Raw genomic sequence first — 25,985 nt, 5'->3', positions numbered from 1 at the left:
CTGGGGTACCCTCACACATATTATTCCCTCATTTAGTGGATATTTTCACAAAAAAGAGAAATTTTTAAAAATTCAGGAAATAGGCTGAAAACGACTAAATATCAAGGAATCATCGGGCGAATCACTCTGGAACTGAAATCGGAATGCTCACTGACATTTCCCCTCTCTGAAAGTCTGATAAACGCCGTAAAAATGACTCAGTCCAAAAAAAAAATTTTTTCAACTTTTTTCAAGTTTAACCCCCGTGGGATATATATTCTACCCACACACATTTGGAACTCTCCTGGGGTACCCTCACACATATTATTCCCTCATTTAGTGGATATTTTCACAAAAAAGAGAAATTTTTAAAAATTCAGGAAATAGGCTGAAAACGACTAAATATCAAGGAATCATCGGGCAAGTCACTCTGGAACTGAAATCGGAATGCTCACTGACATTTCCCCTATCTGAGAGTCTGGAAAACACCGTAAAAATGACTAAGTACAAAAAAATTCTTTTTTCAACTTTTTTTCAATTTTACCCCAGTGGGATAAATATTCTACCCACACACATTTCGAACTCTCCCGGGGTTCCCTCACACTTATTATTCACTCATTTAGTGGATATTTTCACAAAAAAAAGAGAAATTTTCAAAAATTCTGAAAACTGTCTGAAAACGACTAAATATCAAGGACTCATCGGGCGAATCACTCTGGAACTGAAATCGTAATGCTCACTGACATTTCACATCTCTGAAAGTGTGATAAACGCCGGAAAAATGACTAAGTCCAAAAAAAATTTTTTTCAACTTTTTTCAATTTTACCCCCATGGGATATATATTCTACCCACACACATTTGGAACTCTCCTGGGGTACCCTCACACATATTATTCCCTGACTTACTGGATATTTTCACAAAAAAGTCAAATTTTCAAAAATTCAAAAAATTGGCTGAAAACAACTAAATATCAAGGACTCATCGGGCAAATCACACTGGAACTGAAATCAGAACGCTCACTGACATGTTCCCTATCTGAAAGTCTGATAAACACCGGAAAAATGACTACGTCCAAAAAAATATTTTTTTCAACTTTTTTCAATTTTACCCCCATGGGATATATATTCTACCCACACACATTTGGAACTCTCCTGGGGTACCCTCACACATATTATTCCTAGTGTTGAGCCACCCCCGTAGTGTTCGAGTTCGGTTCGGTTCGTCGAACACCCGTGTGTTCGCCGAACTGTTCGTCGAACTGTTCGTCGAACACCTTCGAACACCGTTAAAACCAATGGCAGGCAAACAAAAACACATAGAAACACATAGAAAACACCTTCAAAGGTGTCCAAAAGCTGACAAACTGCTCAGAAGACATAACTAACACATGGAAAAGTGACAAGTACATATAGTCATGCGAAAATAAAAGAGGTGGAGGAGTAAAAGGAGGGGGAGACACAGATATAGGCATGTCATGCCCTTCTAAAATCCAAAAAGTGAGAAGCCGACACGGCCAGTCCGCTCCTGCCCGTGCCACCTCCGTGTCGCCGGGTTTGTGCCAGAGCCGCGGTGAACCCTGATGGCCAGCCCCCCTCTCCCAATACTGGTGCCTGTCCGCTGGTGGGTCGAGCGAGCCCCCCTGTGGTGGAGGCAGCTCTAAGCTTTTTAATTTAAATTGTCTCTCTAATTTGAATGAATACACTTTAAATCCATTTACAAGGATCTATTGGAGGGCAAGTCTCATGCCAGCAGCCGCGTAATTCCAGCTCCAGTAGCGTCCACTAAAGCTGCTGCAGTTAAAAAGCTTTTATAAGGATCGAGCTCGGCTGTCCACCGCAAGGCATCCTACTGCCAGTCCCAGCCCCTATGCCTTGGGGTGCCTCCTGATGCTCTTCACTAAGTATCCCATGGTCCCGAAGCATTTCCTTTGAAAAAATTAAGTGTCTAAACTACAGGTGGTGCAGCTTGCTTAACAGCCGGGATAATCCGCTGACTAGCAGACACTGCTACTAGGCACAAAGTATTTCCTGGGCTAGATGCAGTTAAAAATTTGTAATTAGATACTCTCGTTGGATGCTGAGAAAGCATTCCATAGAGTCTCCTGGCACGCCATATATGATTCTCTTAAAAAGCTTGGGGTAGGGGTCTAGGGGACCCTTTTATAGCCAAAATCACGGCCCTGTATCGCAATACGTCACCTAGGCTGAAGATAAATGGAACTGTAGCACCCTGAGGGCTCGGTTGCTACAGACGTATTGCACCTCACCCAGAGGTGTGATATCTCACTCTCAGGTAAGGATGGAGTGTGGATCAGGACCCGACACCTGCATGCATTACACCACATTGCCGTGGGGCAGGGCGACCAATATGCCCCTGAGATGGGCACGACAGTCCCTGTCCCTGGCTGGAGTGGGGGGAGGGATCACTTAAGGAAGGGGAACCCGGTAGTGCAGGAGCAGGGAGGAAGCAGTTCCTGGGTGCATTGAGAAGGGAGTATAAAAGGTGGGCACCATCTTAGTTCAGTGCAGAGAAGTCTGAGCAGAAGTGGCAGGGAGCAGGGGCTCTGCATGAGCTCTGCTCCGGAGGCGGGCCTAGTAACAGAGGCCCAGGCCTGGAAGAGGGAGAAGGAAGGAAGAGGAGCGGAGAAGGCTCCAGGAACGAGGAATGAAGGGATCCCAGGGGTGCGGACGGGTGAGTCGCCACCGCACGCCCGAATCCACCTGCGTGGAGGGGTCAGGCCAAAGGGGGAGAACGGTCCCCGAACTAGTGGAGGCAGGAAACGACCCTCAGCTAGAAACCGGAGGCTCTGACATTTTATGTGGCGCAGCCCCTCGCTACACCCGCTAGGAAGGCACCACATAGGGTCAGGGAAACTGGCGCCAAGTTTACCAAGAGGAGGCTCGAGGCAGCCGGACAGAAGTGTTGGTAAGAAAGGCCAGACAAAGGACACACAAAGGGGGTCCTGTGAAGTGCTCCAAAGTTATCTGGGAGTTGTCTGAGCCCCTCACCTGGTGAGCACAGTACGACGTGGGCAGCCGTTACCTGCAGACGTGGTCTGGATAATAAGAACTGTGAGTAAAGGCCCTGAACTGCATCACTGACTCCGTGTCGTTACTGCTGCTGCCCTGCACCATCACCCCCATCCTCCGCATACACTGCCCTGAGGCTATACTCCTCCCGTGGGGAGTTATGCTACGCTCTGCTGCACCCACAACACCAGCCTCAGCGGTCTGCCCTGTAGCGGGGGTTCACTCTGACCGCAATCCACGGGTGGCGTAGTCGTACATTTAAACATCAAAACCACATAAATAGTTCCGCCACTGGTTTGACCGCCCTGAGCCACGGAACCGGGTCACCGACACGAAGACTACAACCACCAGCATCCACCAAAAAGGGTCCGGCTCCGGGTGTCCCAAGTCCCAGGGGGTGCGTCAGAACATTTTCATCACCTTTCACAATCACCAATGGGACAAGGCAGGGATGTCCTCTGTCCCCTCTGTTATACATCCTAGTGACGGAGCACCTGCTCTCATCAATTCGCCATAACCCCAATATTAGGTGGATTGAGGTGGGAGGCACCGAGTACAAGTGCTCTCTATTTGCTGATGATGTCCTAGTATATATCACTCAATCACATATATCCATCCATGCTGTTATGGCTGAAATAGATCACTTTGTTACATGGTCAAATTTTAAAATCAATGCAGCGAAGTCTGAGGCCCTCGATGTCTCCCTCCCCAAATCCATATAGGATTCCATCCAGTCCAACTTTCCCTTTGCCTGTCCCTCACAGGGTATCAAATACTTAGGAATTCCTATTCATAGAGACCTCTCCCATCTATGTTATCTTAATTTTGGGCCCTTTATTGAACAACTCCATACAGACCACGGTTGGCAAGTTAGAACTGTAAGATTCACTATGTGAACCGCTGGTGTTTTGTGGAAAAGCACATGTACACTGCGTTCCAAATTATTATGCAAAAAGTGTTTAGGAGTGATAAGGGAAGAATTTGTTTGTTTGTCAGTTAAACTCATTGATGGTGATGTGTGTCAGGGCTCTTTATATCACTGTAAGCAATTGCAGACACCTGTGCTAATTAGTTTGGCAGGTGTGTCCAATGAAAGGCAAGACTACTTAAGAAGGCTCTCTCACATTATTAAGCAGCCTACATTTTCTGCCAAAATGGGAAAGAAAAAGGATGTGTCGGCTGCTGAGAAGCAACAAATTGTGGAGTGTTTAGGTCAAGGCATGACTACAATCAACATTGTGCGATGATCAGGATGAAGTGTCTTGGCAATCAAGAAGTATGTAGCTGATTCACAGTACACACGTGTGCGTGCTGATAAGGGCAAATTGAGGACTCTTTCCTACAGGCAATTACGTCAGGTTGAAAGAGCAGCGGCAAAAAAGCCTTGTCATAGCAGCAGACAAGTTTTTGAAGCTGCTTGTGCCTCCAACGTCCCCCGAACAACAAGATGCAGGGTCCTTCAGAGGTTTGCAGCTGTGCATACGCCATCCTGTCGACCTCCTCTATCCACTTCACACAAGCAGAAACGGCTCCAGTGGGCCAAACATTACATGAAGACTGATTTCAAAACAGTTTTGTTCACGGATGAGTGCCGTGCAGCGCTCGATGGTCCAGATGTATGGAGTGGAGGATGGCTGGTTGATGGACACCCCACGCAAACACGGCTACAGCGCCAACAAGGAGGAGGTGGAGTAATGTTTTGGGCTGGAATCATGGGGAGAGAGATTGTCGGCCCCTTTAGGATCCCTGAAGGCGCTAAAGATGAACTCCATAATGTATGTGGATTTTCTCAAACAGCACTTCCTGCCATGGTTCAAGAAGAAGAACCGTGTATTTCACAGCAAGATCATTTTTCTGCATGATAATGCACCATCTCATGCTGCACATAAAACATCTGCATCTCTGGCTGATATGGGCATAAAAGGGGACAAACTTATGGTGTGACCCCCATGCTCCCCTGACCTCTACCCCATTCAGAACCTTTGGAGCATCATTAAAAGGAGTGTCTATGATGGCGGGAGGCAGTTCACATCTAAGCAACAGCTCTGGGAGGGTATTCTGTCCTCATGCAAAACAATTGAAGCAGAAACCATCCAAAACCTGACAAATTCAATGGACGAGAGAGTTCAGAAGCTCCTTTCGAACAAGGGGTCCTATGTGAAAATGTAACATCACCTAGAATAAAGTTTTGAGTTGAAAACTGTTTGATTTCAGTTTCTAACAACCTGCTAATGCTTATAATTTCAAAAATGACCATTTTTTTGGTCTTTATTAAAATGAAAAGGTTGATCGAAAAGTTTGGGGGATCTAAGAGTGTGGCAACCCAGTAGTCATGATTACTTCGAATTCTGACAATATGAGGGTCATGCTGCAGGTAGTGCAGCAAGAAGGCACTTATGTGTCTTGCGCATCTCGGAGCCCCAAAATTATTTTCCGGGCTAGATGCAGCTAAAAATTATTATTAATTTTAAATCTGGTGAAGCTTTAGTATAGATGGCCTAATAGGATCAGTGCTGCACACTGCTACAAAGCCCAAATTATTTTCCAGTCAAGATACACATAAACATGATTAGTAATTTTAAATCTGGTGGAGCTTATTATAGATGGCCTAATAGAATCAGTGCTGCACACTGCTACAAAGCCCAAATTATTTTCCAGCCAAGATACAGATAAACATGATTAGTAATTTGAAAGCTTAAAACGGTTGGTAGGGTGATTTTAACCAATCATCAAGCTTTTACTCTCCCCAGGATGACACAGGGGTAGAAAAGTCGTTTCGGATCCATGATTTGTTCATCTTTATGAACGTGAGTCTGTCTACATTATCAGTGGAGAGCCGCGTGCGCTTATGTGTCAGCACACCACCAGCAGCGCTGAACACACATTCAGACAGAACGCTGGCTGCGGCGCATGACAAGATCTCCAAGGCGTAAGTGGTTAGCTCCGGCCATTTATCCAGATTGGAAGCCCAAAAAGAGCAAGGGTCCAGTGACACAGTCGTGGCTTCAATGTTTACTTGGAGATACTCCTGTACCATCGTCTCTAGGCGTTGACTATGTGTCAGACTTCTTGTCTCCTGTGGCCTTGCAAAGGATGGGCTAAAAAAGTGGTGAAATGATTCCGCAAAATTGATGTTACCAGCAGATACTGTGGTTCTGTTACGGTTTGAGTGCTGAACACTTGACGGTCCCACGGTTGGCAAGTTGGAACTGTGAGATTCACTACGTGCACCACTGGTATTTTGTGGAAAAGCACATGTAAGATTCTGCAACAGTCTCTGCTGATACTCCTGCATGCGTGCATCCCTTTCTATGGCAGGAATAATTTCTGCAAATTTACTTTTGTACCGGGGATCTAACAGTGTGGCAACCCAGTAGTCAGGATTATTTCTAATTCTCACAATTCGAGGGTCATGTTGCAGGTAGTGCAGCAAGAAGGCACTCATGTGTGTTGCGCATCCAGGAGCACCAAGTCCCTGTTGTGTTGGTGGCGAGGTAACAATCATGCTTCCTTCCTCTGTCCTCTCCCCCCAACCTCGCACAACAGAAATGTGATCAAGGTCTCCCTCATCTGATGAGTCTTCCATCAGTTCGTCCTCCACTTCTTCCTGGGCTCCTGCACCTTCCTCACTAGTTTGGCTGCTACCAAGCGCCCTGGTAAAACCATCTCCCCCACCCTCACATGCCTGCCGCCTTGGTGCTGCCGACCGTCTGGACCTTGCAGATGTTAGCCCTTCCGCATACAACTCCTCCTCCTCTACTTCCTCCACCTCCTCTTGTGCCACCACCTGACTCCGAATTCTGTTTAACATGTGCTCCAGCATGTAAATCACCGGAATAGTCATGCTGATAATGGCATCGTCAGCACTAAACATCTTCGTCGCCATTTCAAAACTGTGCAGAAGGGTGCATAGGTCCCTGATCTGAGACCACTCCTCCAGCGTGATTTGCCCCACCTCTGAATCTCGTTGGCCCAGGCTATACGTCAGAACGTATTGCACCAGGGCTTGTCGGTGCTGCCACAGTTGCTGCAACATGTGCAGAGTTGAATTCCACCGGGTAGGCACATCGCATTTTAGCCGGTGAAGTGGCAGGCCCAACGACTTCTGTAGAGATGTAAGTCGCTGAGCTGCGGGATGCGAAGGGCGGAAGTGAGCACACAGCGACCGTGCCCTCTGCAGAAGGCCATCTAGTCTGGGATAGAGGCTAAAAATTGCTGGACAACCAGGTTCAACACGTGAGCCATACAAGGCACGTGTGTGACATTGCCCCGGCGAAGGGCCGCACCCAGGTTTGCAGCATTGTCGCACACGGCCTTCCCTGGTTTCAGGTCCAGTGGAGACAACCATTCATGAAATTGGTTCTCCAGAGCTGACCACAACTCCTCAGCTGTGTGACTCACATTTCCCAGACATTTCAATGTAAAAACCGCCTGATGACGTTGAGCCCTACTGCCAGCATAGTAAGGAGGTGTGCAGGATCCCTTCTGCACAGTTAGAAAGCTTGTGGCATGACCAGACAGGCTTTGGGTGCAGGTGGAAGACCGAGAGGAGGTTGAGGAGGCAGAAGCAGTGGAGGAACTTTGACATAAAGAGGATTGACGCACAACTCGTGGGGACGGCAAGACTTGGACAGCAGCCCCTTGTCCTGCTGTCACCATAGTTACCCAGTGCCCAGTCAGCGACATGTAACGCCCCTGTCCATGCCTACTCATCCAAGTGTCTGTGGTGAAATGCACCCTGTCACACACAGAGTTTCTCAAAGAAGCGGTGATGTTGTGTGCGACATGCTGGTGGAGCGCAGGCACACCTTTCTTTGAGAAGTAGTGCCGACTGGGCATCTGGTACTGGGGCACTGTGACGGACATAAGGTCTCGAAAATCCTCTGTGTCCACCAGGCGGAAAGGCAGCATTTCTGTAGCCAAGAGCTTGCAGATGGTGAAATTCAACCTCTTAGCTTTTTCATGGCTAGGAGGAAATGGTCTTTTACTTGTCCACATCTGAGGGAACGAGGACTGGCTATTGTGCTTAGACGGGGTTGATAAGGGTGTCCCCGGCAAACTGCCGGTCTGTGAGGAAGATGCAGGCGGACATGTTAGGTTGCCTTGATCCAAAGGTGGTGCTATCGATGTCGGACAGCGCTCAACACCAGCTGGTGTTCCCACCTCCAAAGAAAATGATGACCTGCCAATCACGCTGGCTGTTGCGGGTAAAGAGGTGGCAGGTCTGCGCCCCAAAACAGGTGTGACTGCTGTCCCCCCAGTCACAGAGGATGAAGAGGCCGCGGATGCACAAGATATGGCAGACGGTGGTTGGCCCGGCCGGCTATGCCGCATTGTAGCACACTGAGCTTCCCACTGCAACTTATGCTTCATGTCCATGTGCCGGTTCATGCATGAAGTACTCAAACTATGTATTTTTTGGCCTCTACTTAGCTTTTGCTGACAAATGTTACAGATAACACGAGTTGGGTCATCTTTATCGATCTGAAAAAATGCCCAGGCTATGCAAGGCTTAGCACCCATGCGACCTGAAGAGCCACCACGACTTGTGGTGAGAGGCAGAGTTGTGTTTGAGGATGCAGTTGTTGACGTGTTTCCAGTACTACGTCTCTGTCCAGGAAGGCGCAACCTGACCTTGTCGTCACTAGCATCTTCCTCCACCTCCTCTGCTGACCTCATCTCTTGGCTGACTGTGGGTTGACAGTAAGTGGGATCTCCAACCTCATCATCATCACCCTGTGTGTTATCACACCCGTCGTCCTCAGAGCCAACCTGTTCCTGCCCTGACAAAAAACTAAAGTTGTCGCTCCAATCAGGTATTTGAGTCTTATCATCGTCTTCCTCATTGTCTCCACCAACAGGAGTTACAGTTTGGGAATGAGGGTCTACATTATGGTCAGAACCTTCTGCGTCTGGTCCTGGATCCGACTCATAAAGATTCTGGGCATCAGTGCAGATCATTTCCTCGTCTGAATTCACAGAAGCGCTGGAGTCGACCTCTGATTCCCAGGCTATAGTATGAGTAAACAGCTCTGCAGACTCAACCATCTGTTCTACCTCATACTCAGACGGGCAGCTGGAGATTTGGGAGCTGTGAGGAAGCAAGTGCGATTTGGGTGACACCTTTGAGGACTGGAGTATTTGTGATGTTGAAGTTGATGTGGAGGAGAGCCCACTTAAAGGAGCACTTGATATCCGTTGAAGCACCTGCTGTTTTTGTGCCTCATCTGGAATTTGTAGCGACTGGCGTGGCTGTAAGAAAGGGATCTTATCACATTGTCCGCTAAAAGAAGTAGACATTTTAGTTTGGCTGGAAGATGGTCTTTCTTCTGCAGATGTTACTGTTGCTTTAACACCTACCCCACGGACACAACCTTTTTTCCCCTTCCCAACACGCCTATTCCCCTTTCCACCAGCAGCAGGCCTTTTTCCACTCATTTTGGTGGTTAACTAATTCACAACTCTGGAGTTGTTTGCACAAAAAAACAATGGATGGTAACCGAGCAGAGCTGAGTGGCCAAACTGTGGTATTAGGCCAAAACTATTGGCTGGGTTAGATGCAGAAAAAAATTATATTCAATTTGCAACCTGATGGAGGTCAGTATAGATGGACTAATACAACAAGTCCCACACACAGCTAGAAGCCCAATATTTTTTCAGAGGTAGATGCAGAAAAAAATATATTCAGTTTGCAACCTGATGGAGGTCAGTATAGATGGACTAACAGAGAAAGTCCCACACACTACTAGAAGGCCAAATATTTTTTCAGAGCTAGATGCAGAAAAAAATTATATTCAGTTTGCAACCTGATGGAGGTCTGTATGGATGGATTAATAGAACAAGACCCACACACAGCTAGAAGCCCAATATTTTTTCAGAGGTAGATGCAGAAAAAAATATATTCAGTTTGCAACCTGATGGAGGTCAGTATAGATGGACTCATATAACAAGTCCCACACACAGCTAGAAGCCCAATATTTTTTCAGAGGTAGATGCAGAAAAAAATATATTCAGTTTGCAACCTGATGGAGGTCAGTATAGATGGACTAATACAACAAGTCCCACACACAGCTAGAAGCCCAAATATTTTTTCAGAGGTACTGTAGATGCAGATAAAAATTATTTTTAATTTGCAACCTGATGGAGGTCAGTATAGATGGACTAATAGAGAAAGTCCGACACACTACTAGAAGGCCAAATATTTTTTCAGAGGTAGATGGAGAAAAAAATATATTCAGTTTGCAACCTGATGGAGGTCAGTATAGATGGACTAATACAACAAGTCCCACACACAGCTAGAAGCCCAAATATTTTTTCAGAGGTACTGTAGATGCAGATAAAAATTATTTTTAATTTGCAACCTGATGGAGGTCAGTATAGATGGACTAATAGAGAAAGTCCGACACACACCGCTAGAAGGCCAAATATTTTTTCAGAGCTAGATGCAGAAAAAAATTATATTCAGTTTGCAACCTGATGGAGGTCAGTATAGATGGATTAATAGAACAAGACCCACACACAGCTAGAAGCCCAATATTTTTTCAGAGGTAGATGCAGAAAAAAATATATTCAGTTTGCAACTTGATGGAGGTCAGTATAGATGGACTAACAGAGAAAGTCCCACACACTACTAGAAGGCCAAATATTTTTTCAGAGCTAGATGCAGAAAAAAATTATATTCAGTTTGCAACCTGATGGAGGTCAGTATAGATGGATTAATAGAACAAGACCCACACACAGCTAGAAGCCCAATATTTTTTCAGAGGTAGATGCAGAAAAAAATATATTCAGTTTGCAACCTGATGGAGGTCAGTATAGATGGACTAATACAACAAGTCCCACACACAGCTAAAAGCCCAATATTTTTTCAGAGGTAGATGCAGAAAAAAATATATTCAGTTTGCAACCTGATGGAGGTCAGTATAGATGGACTAATACAACAAGTCCCACACACAGCTAGAAGCCCAAATATTTTTTCAGAGGTACTGTAGATGCAGATAAAAATTATTTTTAATTTGCAACCTGATGGAGGTCAGTATAGATGGACTAATAGAGAAAGTCCGACACACTACTAGAAGGCCAAATATTTTTTCAGAGCTAGATGCAGAAAAAAATTATATTCAGTTTGCAACCTGATGGAGGTCAGTATAGATGCATTAATAGAACAAGACCCACACACAGCTAGAAGCCCAATATTTTTTCAGAGGTAGATGCAGAAAAAAATATATTCAGTTTGCAACCTGATGGAGGTCAGTATAGATGGACTAACAGAGAAAGTCCCACACACTACTAGAAGGCCAAATATTTTTTCAGAGCTAGGTGCAGAAAAAAATTATATTCAGTTTGCAACCTGATGGAGGTCTGTATAGATGGATTAATAGAACAAGACCCACACACAGCTAGAAGTCCAATATTTTTTCAGAGGTAGATGCAGAAAAAAATATATTCAGTTTGCAACCTGATGGAGGTCAGTATAGATGGACTAATACAACAAGTCCCACACACAGCTAGAAGCCCAATATTTTTTCAGAGGTAGATGCAGAAAAAAATATATTCAGTTTGCAACCTGATGGAGGTCAGTATAGGTGGACTAATAGAACAAGTCCCACACACTGCTAGAAGGCCAAATATTTTTTCAGAGCTAGATGCAGAAAAAAATTATATCCAGTTTGCAACCTGATGGAGGTCAGTATAGATGGACTAACAGAGAAAGTCCCACACACTACTAGAAGGCCAAATATTTTTTCAGAGCTAGATGCAGAAAAAAATTATATTCAGTTTGCAACCTGATGGAGGTCAGTATAGATGGATTAATAGAACAAGACCCACACACAGCTAGAAGCCCAATATTTTTTCAGAGGTGGATGCAGAAAAAAATATATTCAGTTTGCAACCTGATGGAGGTCAGTATAGATGGACTAATACAACAAGTCCCACACACAGCTAGAAGCCCAAATATTTTTTCAGAGGTACTGTAGATGCAGATAAAAATTATTTTTAATTTGCAACCTGATGGAGGTCAGTATAGATGGACTAATAGAGAAAGTCCGACACACTACTAGAAGGCCAAATATTTTTTCAGAGCTAGATGCAGAAAAAAATTATATTCAGTTTGCAACCTGATGGAGGTCAGTATAGATGCATTAATAGAACAAGACCCACACACAGCTAGAAGCCCAATATTTTTTCAGAGGTAGATGCAGAAAAAAATATATTCAGTTTGCAACCTGATGGAGGTCAGTATAGATGGACTAACAGAGAAAGTCCCACACACTACTAGAAGGCCAAATATTTTTTCAGAGCTAGGTGCAGAAAAAAATTATATTCAGTTTGCAACCTGATGGAGGTCTGTATAGATGGATTAATAGAACAAGACCCACACACAGCTAGAAGTCCAATATTTTTTCAGAGGTAGATGCAGAAAAAAATATATTCAGTTTGCAACCTGATGGAGGTCAGTATAGATGGACTAATACAACAAGTCCCACACACAGCTAGAAGCCCAATATTTTTTCAGAGGTAGATGCAGAAAAAAATATATTCAGTTTGCAACCTGATGGAGGTCAGTATAGGTGGACTAATAGAACAAGTCCCACACACTGCTAGAAGGCCAAATATTTTTTCAGAGCTAGATGCAGAAAAAAATTATATCCAGTTTGCAACCTGATGGAGGTCAGTATAGATGGACTAACAGAGAAAGTCCCACACACTACTAGAAGGCCAAATATTTTTTCAGAGCTAGATGCAGAAAAAAATTATATTCAGTTTGCAACCTGATGGAGGTCAGTATAGATGGATTAATAGAACAAGACCCACACACAGCTAGAAGCCCAATATTTTTTCAGAGGTGGATGCAGAAAAAAATATATTCAGTTTGCAACCTGATGGAGGTCAGTATAGATGGACTAATGCAACAAGTCCCACACACAGCTAGAAGCCCAATATTTTTTCAGAGGTAGATGCAGAAAAAAATATATTCAGTTTGCAACCTGATGGAGGTCAGTATAGATGGACTAATACAACAAGTCCCACACACAGCTAGAAGCCCAAATATTTTTTCAGAGGTACTGTAGATGCAGATAAAAATTATTTTTAATTTGCAACCTGATGGAGGTCAGTATAGATGGACTAATAGAGAAAGTCCGACACACTACTGGAAGGCCAAATATTTTTTCAGAGCTAGATGCAGAAAAAAATTATATTCAGTTTGCAACCTGATGGAGGTCAGTATAGATGGATTAATAGAACAAGACCCACACACAGCTAGAAGCCCAATATTTTTTCAGAGGTAGATGCAGAAAAAAAATATATTCAGTTTGCAACCTGATGGAGGTCAGTATAGATGGATTAATAGAACAAGACCCACACACAGCTAGAAGCCCAATATTTTTTCAGAGCTAGATGCAGAAAAAAATTAGATTCAGTTTGCAACCTGATGGAGGTCAGTATAGATGGACTAATAGAATGATGCTATGCCCAAAAGATTTTACTTCACTAGGTGCAGTAAAAAAATTGGTATTCTATACACAGGTGGTATATCTTGCAACACAGATAGGCTACTCCACTGACTAACACACTCTGCAATAGGCCAAAAAGGATTAGCTTTGCTAGATTCAGCCAAATGCTGTGAAAAAAACTTGCACAGCACTGGCACAGACCTGCCTGGCAAAAACTGATAGGAACTGATGTAACCTAGATCTGAAAAGGACTCCAATTACAATTAGTCTTTACTCCCACAACCTATCTATTTAAGAGCACAGACCTGCCTGATAAAAGTCGTAGGAAATGCTGTAACCTAGTCCTTAAAAGGACTGCAATCACAACTATTCCCTACTCCCAAGCTATCTGTATATTTGTGCTTGAAATTAACAAGGTATAGCGCACACAGCAACAGCGGTGCCGTCTAACACGCAGCTGCAGCAGTGAGAAAATAGAGGCGACGGGGAAAATGGCTTGGTCCTATAGGGCAAGGACATGTGACATACACTGCCAATGACACATGCCCTTGCTTGTGTGAAAAAAAGCACTTCGCTCCGTGTGTGCGCTGCTGATAGGCTGACAGATTGCACGTCCCCACTGTAAATGCGGGAAAGAGAAAAAAAAATGGAGATCTTCATTGTTCCTGCAGAGATCCATCCCCTGCCCCTCCCCCCACCCCGCTGTACACTCAAACTGCGTATTAACATTAATTTTCATCATTAATGAGAAAAAATCCAGTTATGATTTTGGTGCACGAACAGTTATCGAACATAACCTCGAACAGTCGAATTTTTCTCAAATTGTTCGTGTTCGCCGAACGGCTCGAACACCGCCCAAAACAGCTCGAATTTGAGGTTGGCGAACAGTTCGAGTAGAACAACGCTCATCTCTAATTATTCCCTCATTTACTTGATATTTTCACAAAAAAGTGAAATTTTCAAAAATTCTAGAAATTGGCTGAAAACGACTAAATATCAAGGACTCATCGGGCAAATCACTCTGGAATTGAAATCAGAATGCTCACTGACATTTCCCCTCTCTGAAAGACTGATAAACGTCGGAAAAATGACTAAGTCCAAAAAAACATTTTTTTCAACTTTTTTCAATTTTACCTTTGTTGGACATATATTCTACCCACACACATTTGCAACTCTCCTGGGGTACTCTCACGCATATTATTCCCTCATTTAGTGAATATTTTCACAAAAAAAGTGAAATTTTCAAAAATTAAAAAAATTGGCTGAAACAGCTAAATATCAAGGACTCATCGGGCGAATCGCTCTGGAACTGAAATCGGAACGCTCACTGACATTTCCACTATCTGAAAGTCTGATAAACGCCGGAAAAATGACTGTCCAAAAAAAATTTTTTTCAACTTTTTTCAATTTTACCCCCGTGGGATTTATGTTCTGCCCACACACATTTTGAACTCTCCTGGGGTACCCTCACACATATTATTCCCTCATTTAGTGGATATTTTCACAAAAAAGTTAAATTTTAAAAAATTCAGATTATTGGCTGAAAACGACTAAATATGAAGGACTCATCGGGCGAATTGCTCTGGAACTGAAATCGGAATGCTCACTGACATTTCCCCTCTCTGAAAGTCTGATAAACGCTGGAAAAATGAATAAGTACAAAAAAAAAATTTTTTCAACTTTTTCAATTTTACCCCCGTGGTATTTATATTCTACCCACACACATTTGGAACTCTCCTGGGGTACCCTCACACATATTATTCCCTCATTTAGTGGATATTTTCACAAAAAAGTGAAATTTTCAAAAATTCAGGAAATTGGCTGAAAACGACTAAATATCAAAGACTCATCGCGCGAATCGCTCTGGAACTGAAATTGGAATGCTCACTGACATTTCCCCTCTCTGAAAGTCTGATAAACGCCGGAAAAATGACTAAGCCCAAAATAAAATTTTTGTTTTCAACTTTTTTCAATTTTACCCGCGTGGGATATATATTCTACCCACACACATTTGGAACTCTCCTGGGGTACCCTCACACATATTATTCCCTCATTTAGTAGATATTTTCACAAAAAAAGTGACATTTTCAAAAATTCAGAAAATTGGCTGAAAACGACTAAATATCAAGGAATCATCGGGCGAATCGCTGTGGAACTGAAATCGGAATGCTCACTGTTATTTTCCGCATCTGAAAGTCTGGTAAACGGCGGAAAAATGACAGTCCAAAAAAATTTTTTTTTCAATTTTACCCCCGTGGGATATATATTCTACCCACACACATTTGGAACTCTCCTGGGGTTCCCTCACACATATTATTCCCTCATTTAGTTGATATTTTCACAAAAAAGTGAAATCTTCAAAAATTCAGGAAATTGGCTGAAAACGGCTAAATATCAAGGACTCATCGGGCAAGTCATTCTGGAACTGAAATTGGAATGCTCACTGACATTTCCCCTATCTGAGAGTCTGGTAAACGCCGGAAAAATTACTCATTCCAAAAAAAATTCTTTTTTCAACTTTTTTCAATTTTACCCCCGTGGGATATATATTCTGCCCACACACATTTGGAACTCTCCTGGGGTACATTCACACATATTATTCCCTCATTTAGTGGATATTTTCACAAAAAAGTGACATTTTCAAAAATTCTGAATATTGGCTGAAAACGACTATATATCAAGGACTCATTGGGCGAATCGCTCTGGAACTGAAATCGGATTGCTCACTGTTATTTCCCCTATCTGAAAGTCTGATAAACGCCGGAAAAATGAGTCAGTCCAAAAAAAAATTTTTTAAACTTTTTTCAATTTTAACCCCGTGGGATATATATTCTACCCACACACATTTGGAACTCTCCTGGGGTACCCTCACACATATTATTCCCTCATTTAGTGGATATTTTCACAAAAAAGTGAAATTTCAAAAATTCTGAAAATTGGCTGAAAACAACTAAATATCAAGGACTCAACGGGCGAATCACTCTGGAACTGAAATCGGAATCCTCACTGACATTTCCCCTATCTGAGAGTCTGGTAAACGCCGGAAAAATGACTAAGTCCAAAAAAATTTTTTTTTTCAACTTTTTTCAATTTTTCTCCCGTGGGATTTATATTCTACCCACGTACATTTGGAACTCTCCTGGGGTACCCTCACATATATTATTCCCTCATTTAGTGGATATTTTCACAAAAAAGTGAAATTTACAAAAATTCTGAAAATTGGCTGAAAACGACTAAATATCAAGGACTCATTGGGCGAATCGCTCTGGAACTGAAATCGGAATGCTCACTGTTATTTCCCCTATCTGAAAGTCTGATAAACGGTGGAAAAATGACTAAGTCCAAAAAAAATAATTTTTCAACTTTTTTCAATTTTACCCCCGTGGGATTTATATTCTACCCACACACATTTGGAACTCTCGTGGGGTACCCTCACACATATTATTCCCTCATTTAGTGGATATTTTCACAAAAAAGTGAAATTTTCAAAAATTCTGAAAATTGGCTGAAAACGCCTAAATATCAAGGACTCATTGAGCGAATCGCTCTGGAACTGAAATCGGAATGCTCACTGACATTTCCCCTCTCTGAAAGTCTGATAAACGCCGGAAAAATAACTAAATCCCAAAAAATTTTTTTTCCACTTTTGTTCAATTTTAGCCCCATGGAATATATATATTCTACCCACACACATTTGGAACTCTCCTGGGGTACCCTCACACATATTATTCCCTCATTTAGTGGATATTTTCACAAAAAAGTGAAATTTTCAAAAATTCAGGAAATTGGCTGAAAACGACTAAATATCAAAGACTCATCGCGCGAATCGCTCTGGAACTGAAATCGGAATGCTCACTGACATTTCCCCTCTCTGAAAGTCTGATAAACGCCGGAAAAATGACTAAGCCCAAAATAAAATTTTTGTTTTCAACTTTTTTCAATTTTACCCGCGTGGGATATATATTCTACCCACACACATTTGGAACTCTCCTGGGGTACCCTCACACATATTATTCCCTCATTTAGTAGATATTTTCACAAAAAAAGGGACATTTTCAAAAATTCAGAAAATTGGCTGAAAACGACTAAATATCAAGGAATCATCGGGCGAATCGCTGTGGAACTGAAATCGGAATGCTCACTGTTATTTTCCGCATCTGAAAGTCTGGTAAACGGCGGAAAAATGACAGTCCAAAAAAATTTTTTTTTCAATTTTACCCCCGTGGGATATATATTCTACCCACACACATTTGGAACTCTCCTGGGGTTCCCTCACACATATTATTCCCTCATTTAGTTGATATTTTCACAAAAAAGTGAAATCTTCAAAAATTCAGGAAATTGGCTGAAAACGGCTAAATATCAAGGACTCATCGGGCAAGTCATTCTGGAACTGAAATTGGAATGCTCACTGACATTTCCCCTATCTGAGAGTCTGGTAAACGCCGGAAAAATTACTCAGTCCAAAAAAAATTCTTTTTTCAACTTTTTTCAATTTTAACCCCGTGGGATTTATATTCTACCCACACACATTTGGAACTCTCGTGGGGTACCCTCACACATATTATTCCCTCATTTAGTGGATATTTTCACAAAAAAGTGAAATTTTCAAAAATTCTGAAAATTGGCTGAAAACGCCTAAATATCAAGGACTCATTGAGCGAATCGCTCTGGAACTGAAATCGGAATGCTCACTGACATTTCCCCTCTCTGAAAGTGTGATTAACACCGGAAAAATAACTAAGCCCAAAAAAAAAAATTTTTCAACTTTTTTCAATTTTACCCCCGTGGGATATATATTCTACCCACACACATTTGGAACTCTCCTGGGGTACCCTCACACATATTATTCCCTCATTTAGTGGATATTTTCACAAAAAAGTGAAATTTTAAAAATTCTGAAAATTGGCTGAAAACGACTAAATATCAAGGAATCATTGGGGGAATCGCTCTGGAACTGAAATCGGAATGCTCACTGACAGTTCCCGTCTCTGAAAGTCTGATAAACGCTGGAAAAGTGACTGAGTCCAAAAAAAAAAAATTTTCAACTTTTTTCAATTTTACCCCCGTGGGATTTGTATTCTACCCACACACATTTGGAACTCTCCTGGGGTACCCTCACACTTATTATTCCCTCATTTAGTGGATATTTTCACAAAAAAGTGACATTTTCAAAAATTCGGAAAATTGGCTGAAAACGACTAAATATCAAGGACTCATTGAGCGAATCACTCTGGAACTGAAATCGGAATGCTCACTGACATTTCCCCTCTCTGAAAGTCTGATAAACGCCGGAAAAATAACTAAGTCCCCAAAAAATTTTTTTCCACTTTTGTTCAATTTTAGCCCCATGGAATATATATATTCTACCCACACACATTTGGAATTCTCCTGGGGTCCCCTCACACATATTATTCGTTCAGTTAGTGGATATTTTCACAAAAAAGTGAAATTTTCAAAAATTCAGAAAATTGGCTGAAAACGACTAAATATCAAGGACTCATTGGGCGAATCACTCTGGAACTGAAATCGGAATGCTCACTGACATTTCCCCTCTCTGAAAGTCTGATAAACGCCGTAAAAATGACTCAGTCCAAAAAAAAAATTTTTTCAACTTTTTTCAAGTTTAACCCCCGTGGGATATATATTCTACCCACACACATTTGGAACTCTCCTGGGGTACCCACACACATATTATTCCCTCATTTAGTGGATATTTTCACAAAAAGAGAAATTTTTAAAAATTCAAGAAATAGGCTGAAAACGACTAAATATCAAGAAATCATCGGGCAAGTCACTCTGGAACTGAAATCGGAATGCTCACTGACATTTCCCCTATCTGAGAGTCTGGTAAACGCTGGAAAAATGACTCAGTCCAAAAAAAAATTTTTTCAACTTTTTTCCATTTTACCCCCGTGGGATTTATATTCTACCCACACACATTTAAAACTCTCCTGGGGTTCCCTCACACTTATTATTCCCTCATTTAGTGGATATTTTCACAAAAAAGTGAAATTTAAAAATTCGGAAAATTGGCTGAAAAGACAAAATATCAAGGACTCATCTGGAACAGAAATCGGAATGCTCACTGACATTTCCCCTATCTGAGAGTCTGATGAACAACGAAAAAATGACTAAGTCCAAAAAAATTCTTTTTTCAACTGTTTTCAATTTTACCCCCGTGGGGTTTGTATTCTACCCACACACATTTGGAACTCTCCTTGGGTACCCTCACACTTATTATTCGCTCATTTAGTGGATATTTTCACAAAATAGTGAAATTTTCAAAAATTCAAGAAATAGGCTGAAAAAGACTAAATATCAAGGACTCATCGGGCGAATCGCTCTGGAACTGAAATCGGAATGCTCACTGACAGTTCCCCTCTCTAAAAGTCTGATAAACGCTGGAAAAATGACTAAGTCCAAAAAAAAAAAATTTTAAACTTTTTTCAATTTTACCCCCGTGGGATTTATATTCTACCCACACACATTTGGAACTCTCCTGGGGTACCCTCACACTTATTATTCCCTCATTTAGTGGATATTTTCACAAAAAAAGTGAAATTTAAAAAATTCTGAAAATTGGCTGAAATTGACTAAATATCAAGGACTCAACGGGCGAATCGCTCTGGAACTGAAATCAGAATGCTCACTGACATTTCCCCTATCTGAAAGCCTGATAAACGACGGAAAAATGACTAAGTCCAAAAAAATTCTTTTTTCAACTTTTTTCAATTTTACCCCCGTTGGATACATATTCTACCCACACACATTTGGAACTCTCCTGGGGTACCCTCACACTTATTATTCCCTCATTTAGTGGATATTTTAACAAAAAAGTGAAATTTTGAAAAATTCAAGAAATAGGCTGAAAACGACTAAATATCAAGGACTCATCAGGCAAGTCAGTCTGAATCTGAAATCGGAATGCTCACTGACATTTTCCCTTTTCTGAAAGTCTGATGAACACCGGAAAAATGACTAAGTCCAAAAAAATTCTTTTTTCAACTTTTTTTAATTTTACCCCCGTGGGATACATATTCTACCCACACACATTTGGAACTTTTCTGGGGTACCCTCACACATATTATTCCCTCATTTAGTGGATAATTTCACAAAAAAGTGAAATTTTCAAAAATTCAGAAAATTGGCTGAAAACGACTAAATATCAAGGAATCGGGAAAGTCACTGTGTAACTGAAATCGAAATGGTCACTGACATTTTCCCTCTCTGAAAGTCTGATAAACGCCGGAAAAGTGACTAAGTCCAAAAAAAAAAATTTTTCAACTTTTTTCAATTTTACCCCCGTGGGATTTGTATTCTACCCACACACATTTGGAACACTCCTGGGGTACCCTCACACTTATTATTCCCTCATTTAGTGGATATTTTAACAAAAAGTTGAAATTTTGAAAAATTCAAGAAATAGGCTGAAAACGACTAAATATCAAGGACTCATCAGGCAACTCACTCTGAATCTGAAATCGGAATGCTCACTGACATTTTCCCTATCTGAAAGTCTGATGAACACCGGAAAAATGACTAAGTCCAATAAAAAAAAAATTTCAACTTTTTTCAATTTTACCCCCGTGGGATTTGTATTCTACCCACACACATTTGGAACTCTCCTAGGGTACCCTCACAATTATTATTCCCTCATTTAGTGGATATTTTAACAAAAAAGTGAAATTTTGAAAAATTCAAGAAATAGGCTGAAAACGACTAAATATCAAGGACTAATCAGGCAACTCACTCTGAATCTGAAATCGGAATGCTCACTGACATTTTCCCTATCTGAAAGTCTGATGAACACCGGAAAAATGACTAAGTCCAATAAAAAAAATGTTTCAACTTTTTTCATTTTTACCCCCGTGGGATATATATTCTACCCACACACAATTTGAACTCTCCTGGGGTACCCTCACACATATTATTCCCTCATTTAGTGGATATTTTCACAAAAAAGTGAAATTTTAAAAAAATTCAGAAAATTGGCTGAAAACGACTAAATATCAAGGAATCATCGGGCAAGTCACTCTGGAACTGAAATCGGAATGCTCACTGACATTTCCCGTATCTGAAAGTCTGATGAACACCGGAAAAATGACTAAGTCCAAAAAAAAAAATTTTTCACCTTTTTTCAATTTTACCCCCATGGGATTTGTATTCTACCCACACACATTTGGAATTCTCCTGGGGTACCCTCACACATATTATTCCCTCATTTAGTGGATATCTTCACAAAAAAGTGAAATTTTAAAAAAATTCAGAAAATTGTCTGAAAACGACTAAATATCAAAGACTCATCAGGCGAATCGCTCTGGTACTGAAATTGGAACTCTCACTGACATTTCCCCTCTCTGAAAGTCTGATAGACGCCGGAAAAATGACTAAGTCCAAAAAAAATTTTTTTTCAACTTTTTTCAATTTTACCTCCGTGGGATTTATAACCTACCCACACACATTTGAACTCTCCTGGGGTACCCTCACACATATTATTCCCTCATTTAGTGGATATTTTCGCAAAAAAGTGAAATTTTCAAAAATTCAGAAAATTGGCTGAAAACGGCTAAATATCAAGGACTCATTGGGCGATTCGCTCTGGAACTGAAATCGGAACGCTCACTGAGATTTCCCCTCTCTGAAAGTCTGATAAACGCCGGAAAAATGACTAAGTGCAAAAAAAAAAAAATTTTCAACTTATTTCAATTTTACCCCCGTGAGATTTATATTCTACCCACACACATTTGGAACTCTCCTGGGGTACCCTCACACATATTATTCCCTCATTTAGTGGATATTTTCACAAAAAAGTGACATTTTCAAAAATTCTGAAAATTGTCTGAAAACGACTAAATATCAAGGACTCATTGGGCGAATCGCTCTGGTACTGAAATCGGAACGCTCACTGAGATTTCCCCTCTCTGAAAGTCTGAAAAAAGCCGGAAAAATGACAAAGTCCAAAAAATAATAATTTTTCAACTTTTTTCAATTTTACCCCCGTGGGATTTATATTCTACACACACACATTTGGAACTCTCCTGGGGTACCCTCACACATATTATTCCCTCATTTAGTGGATATTTTCACAAAAAAGTGAAATTTTCAAAAATTCAGAAAATTGGCTGAAAATAGCTAAATATCCAGGACTCATTGCGCGAATCGCTCTGGAACTGAAATCGGAACGCTCACTGACATTTCCCCTCTCTGAAAGTCTGATAAACGACGGAAAAATGACTAAGTCCAAAGAAAATTTTTTTTCCACAAAATTCATTTTTACCCCCGTGGGATATATATTCTACCCACACACATTTGGAACTCTCCTTGGGTACCCTCACACATATTATTCCCTCATTTAGTGGATATTTTCACAAAAAAGTGAAATTTTCAAAAATCCAAAATATTGGCTGAAAACGACTAAATATCAAGGACTCATTGGGCGAATCGCTCTGGAACTGAAATCGGAATGCTCACTGACATTTACCCTATCTGAAAGTCTGATAAACGCCGGAAAAATGACTAAGTCTAAAAAAAAAATTTCTATCAACTTTTTTCAATTTTACCCCCGTGGGATATATATTCTACCCACACACATTTGGAACTCTCCTGGGGTACCCTCACACATATTATTCACTCATTTAGCGGATACTTACACAAAAAAGTGAAATTTTCAAAAATCTAGAAAATTGGCTGAAAATGACTAAATATCAAGGACTCATTGGGCGAATCGCTCTGGAACTGAAATCGGAATGCTCACTGACATTTCCCCTATCTGAAAGTCTGATAAACGCCGGAAAAATGACTAAGTACAAAAAAAAAAATGTATCAAGTTTTTTCAATTTTACCCCCATGGGATATATATTCTACCCACACACATTTGGAACTCTCCTGGGGTACCCTCACAGATATTATTCCCTCATTTAGTGGATATTTTCACAAAAAAGTGAAATTTTCAAAAATCCAAAATATTGGCTGAAAATGACTAAATATCAAGGACTCATTGGGCGAATCGCTCTGGAACTGAAATCAGAACGCTCACTGACATTTACCCTATCTGAAAGTCTGATAAACGTCAGAAAAATGACTAAGTACAAAAAAAAAAATTTTTCAACTTTTTTCAATTTTACCCCCGTGGAATATATATTCTACACACACATTTGGAACTTTACTGGGGTACCCTCACACATATTATTCCCTCATTTAGTGGATATTTTCACAAAAAAAGTGAAATTTTCAAAACTCCAGAAAATTGGCTGAAAACGACTAAATATCAAGGACTCATTGGGCGAAAAGCTCTGGAACTGAAATCGGAACGCTCACTGACATTTCCCCTATCTAAAAGTCTGATAAACGCGGAAAAATGACTAAGTCCAAAAAAAAATTTTTTTCAACTTTTTTTAATTTTACCCTCGTAGGATATATATTATATCCACACTCATTTGGTACTTTCCTGGGGTACCCTCACACATATTATTCCCTCATTTAGTGGATATTTTCACAAAAAAGTGAAATTTTCAAAAATCCAAAATATTGGCTGAAAACGACTAAATATCAAGGACTCATTGGCGAATCGCTCTGGAACTGAAATCGGAACGCTCACTGACATTTGCCCTATCTGAAAGTGTGATAAACGCCGGAAAAATGACAGTCGAAAAAAAAAATTTTTTCAACTTTTTTCAATTTTACCCCCGTGAGATATATATTCTACCCACACACATCTGGAACTCTCCTGGGGTACCCTCACACATATTATTCCATCATTTAGTGGATATTTTCACAAAAAAGTGAAATTTTCAAAAATCCAAAATATTGGCTGAAAACGACTAAATATCAAGGACTCATTGGGGTTATCGCTCTAGAACTGAAATCAGAATGCTCACTGACATTTACCCTATCTGAAAGTCTGATAAACGTCGTAAAAATGACTAAGTACATTGTTTTCAACTTTTTTCAATTTTACCCCCGTGGGATATATATTCTATCCACACTCATTTGGAACTTTCCTGGGGTACCCTCACACATATTATTCCCTCATTTAGTGGATATTTTCACAAAAAAGTGAAATTTTCAAAAATCCAAAATATTGGCTGAAAACGACTAAATATCAAGGACTCATTGGGCGAATCGCTCTGGAACTGAAATCGGAACACTCACTGACATTTGCTCTATCTGAAAGTCTGATGAACGCCGGAAAAATGACTAAGTCCAAAAAAAAAATTTTTTTAACTTTTTTCAATTTTACCCCCGTGAGATATATATTTTACACACACACATTTGGAACTCTCCTGGGGTACCCTCACACATATTATTCCCTCATTTAGTGGATATTTTCACAAAAAAGTGAAATTTTCAAAAATCCAGAAAATTGGTTGAAAATGACTAAATATCAAGGACTCATTGGGCGAATCGCTCTGGAACTGAAATCGGAACGCTCACTGACATTTCCCCTATCTGAAAGTCTGATAAATGCGGAAAAATGACTAAGTCCAAAAAAAAAAATTTTTTTTCAACTTTTTACAATTTTACCCCCGTGAGATATATATTCTACCCACACACATCTGGAATTCTCCTGGGGTACCCTCACACATATTATTCCATCATCTAGTGGATATTTTCACAAAAAAGTGAAATTTTCAAAAATCCAAAATATTGGCTGAAAACTACTAAATATCAAGGACTCATTGGGCGAATCGCTCAGGAACTGAAATCAGAATGCTCACTGACATTTACCCTATTTGAAAGTCTGATAAACGCCGGAAAAATGACTAAGTACAAAAAAAAAAATTTTTCAACTTTTTTCAAGTTTACCCCCGTGGGTTATATATTCTACACACACACATTTGGAACTTTCCTGGGGTACCCTCACACATATTATTCCCTCATTTAGTGGATATTTTCACAAAAAAAGTGAAATTTTCAAAACTCCAGAAAATTGGCTGAAAACGACTAAATATCAAGGACTCATTGGGCGAAAAGCTCTGGAACTGAAATCGGAACGCTCACTGACATTTCCCGTATCTAAAAGTCTGATAAACGCGGAAAAATGACTAAGTCCAAAAAAAAATTTTTTTCAACTTTTTTTAATTTTACCCCCGTAGGATATATATTATATCCACACTCATTTGGTACTTTCCTGGGGTACCCTCACACATATTATTCCCTCATTTAGTGGATATTTTCACAAAAAAGTGAAATTTTCAAAAATCCAAAATATTGGCTGAAAACGACTAAATATCAAGGACTCATTGGGCGAATCGCTCTGGAACTGAAATTGGAACGCTCACTGACATTTGCCCTATCTGAAAGTGTGATAAACGCCGGAAAAATGACAGTCGAAAAAAAAAATTTTTTCAACTTTTTTCAATTTTACCCCCGTGAGATATATATTCTACCCACACACATCTGGAACTCTCCTGGGGTACCCTCACACATATTATTCCATCATTTAGTGGATATTTTCACAAAAAAGTGAAATTTTCAAAAATCCAAAATATTGGCTGAAAACGACTAAATATCAAG

The sequence above is a fragment of the Phyllobates terribilis genome, unplaced genomic scaffold, assembly GCF_046119375.1.
Source record: "Phyllobates terribilis strain yellow unplaced genomic scaffold, ASM4611937v1 Scaffold_4__5_contigs__length_816908805, whole genome shotgun sequence".
Lineage (NCBI taxonomy): Eukaryota > Metazoa > Chordata > Amphibia > Anura > Dendrobatidae > Phyllobates > Phyllobates terribilis.
Note: the sequence above shows the minus strand (reverse complement) of the source record.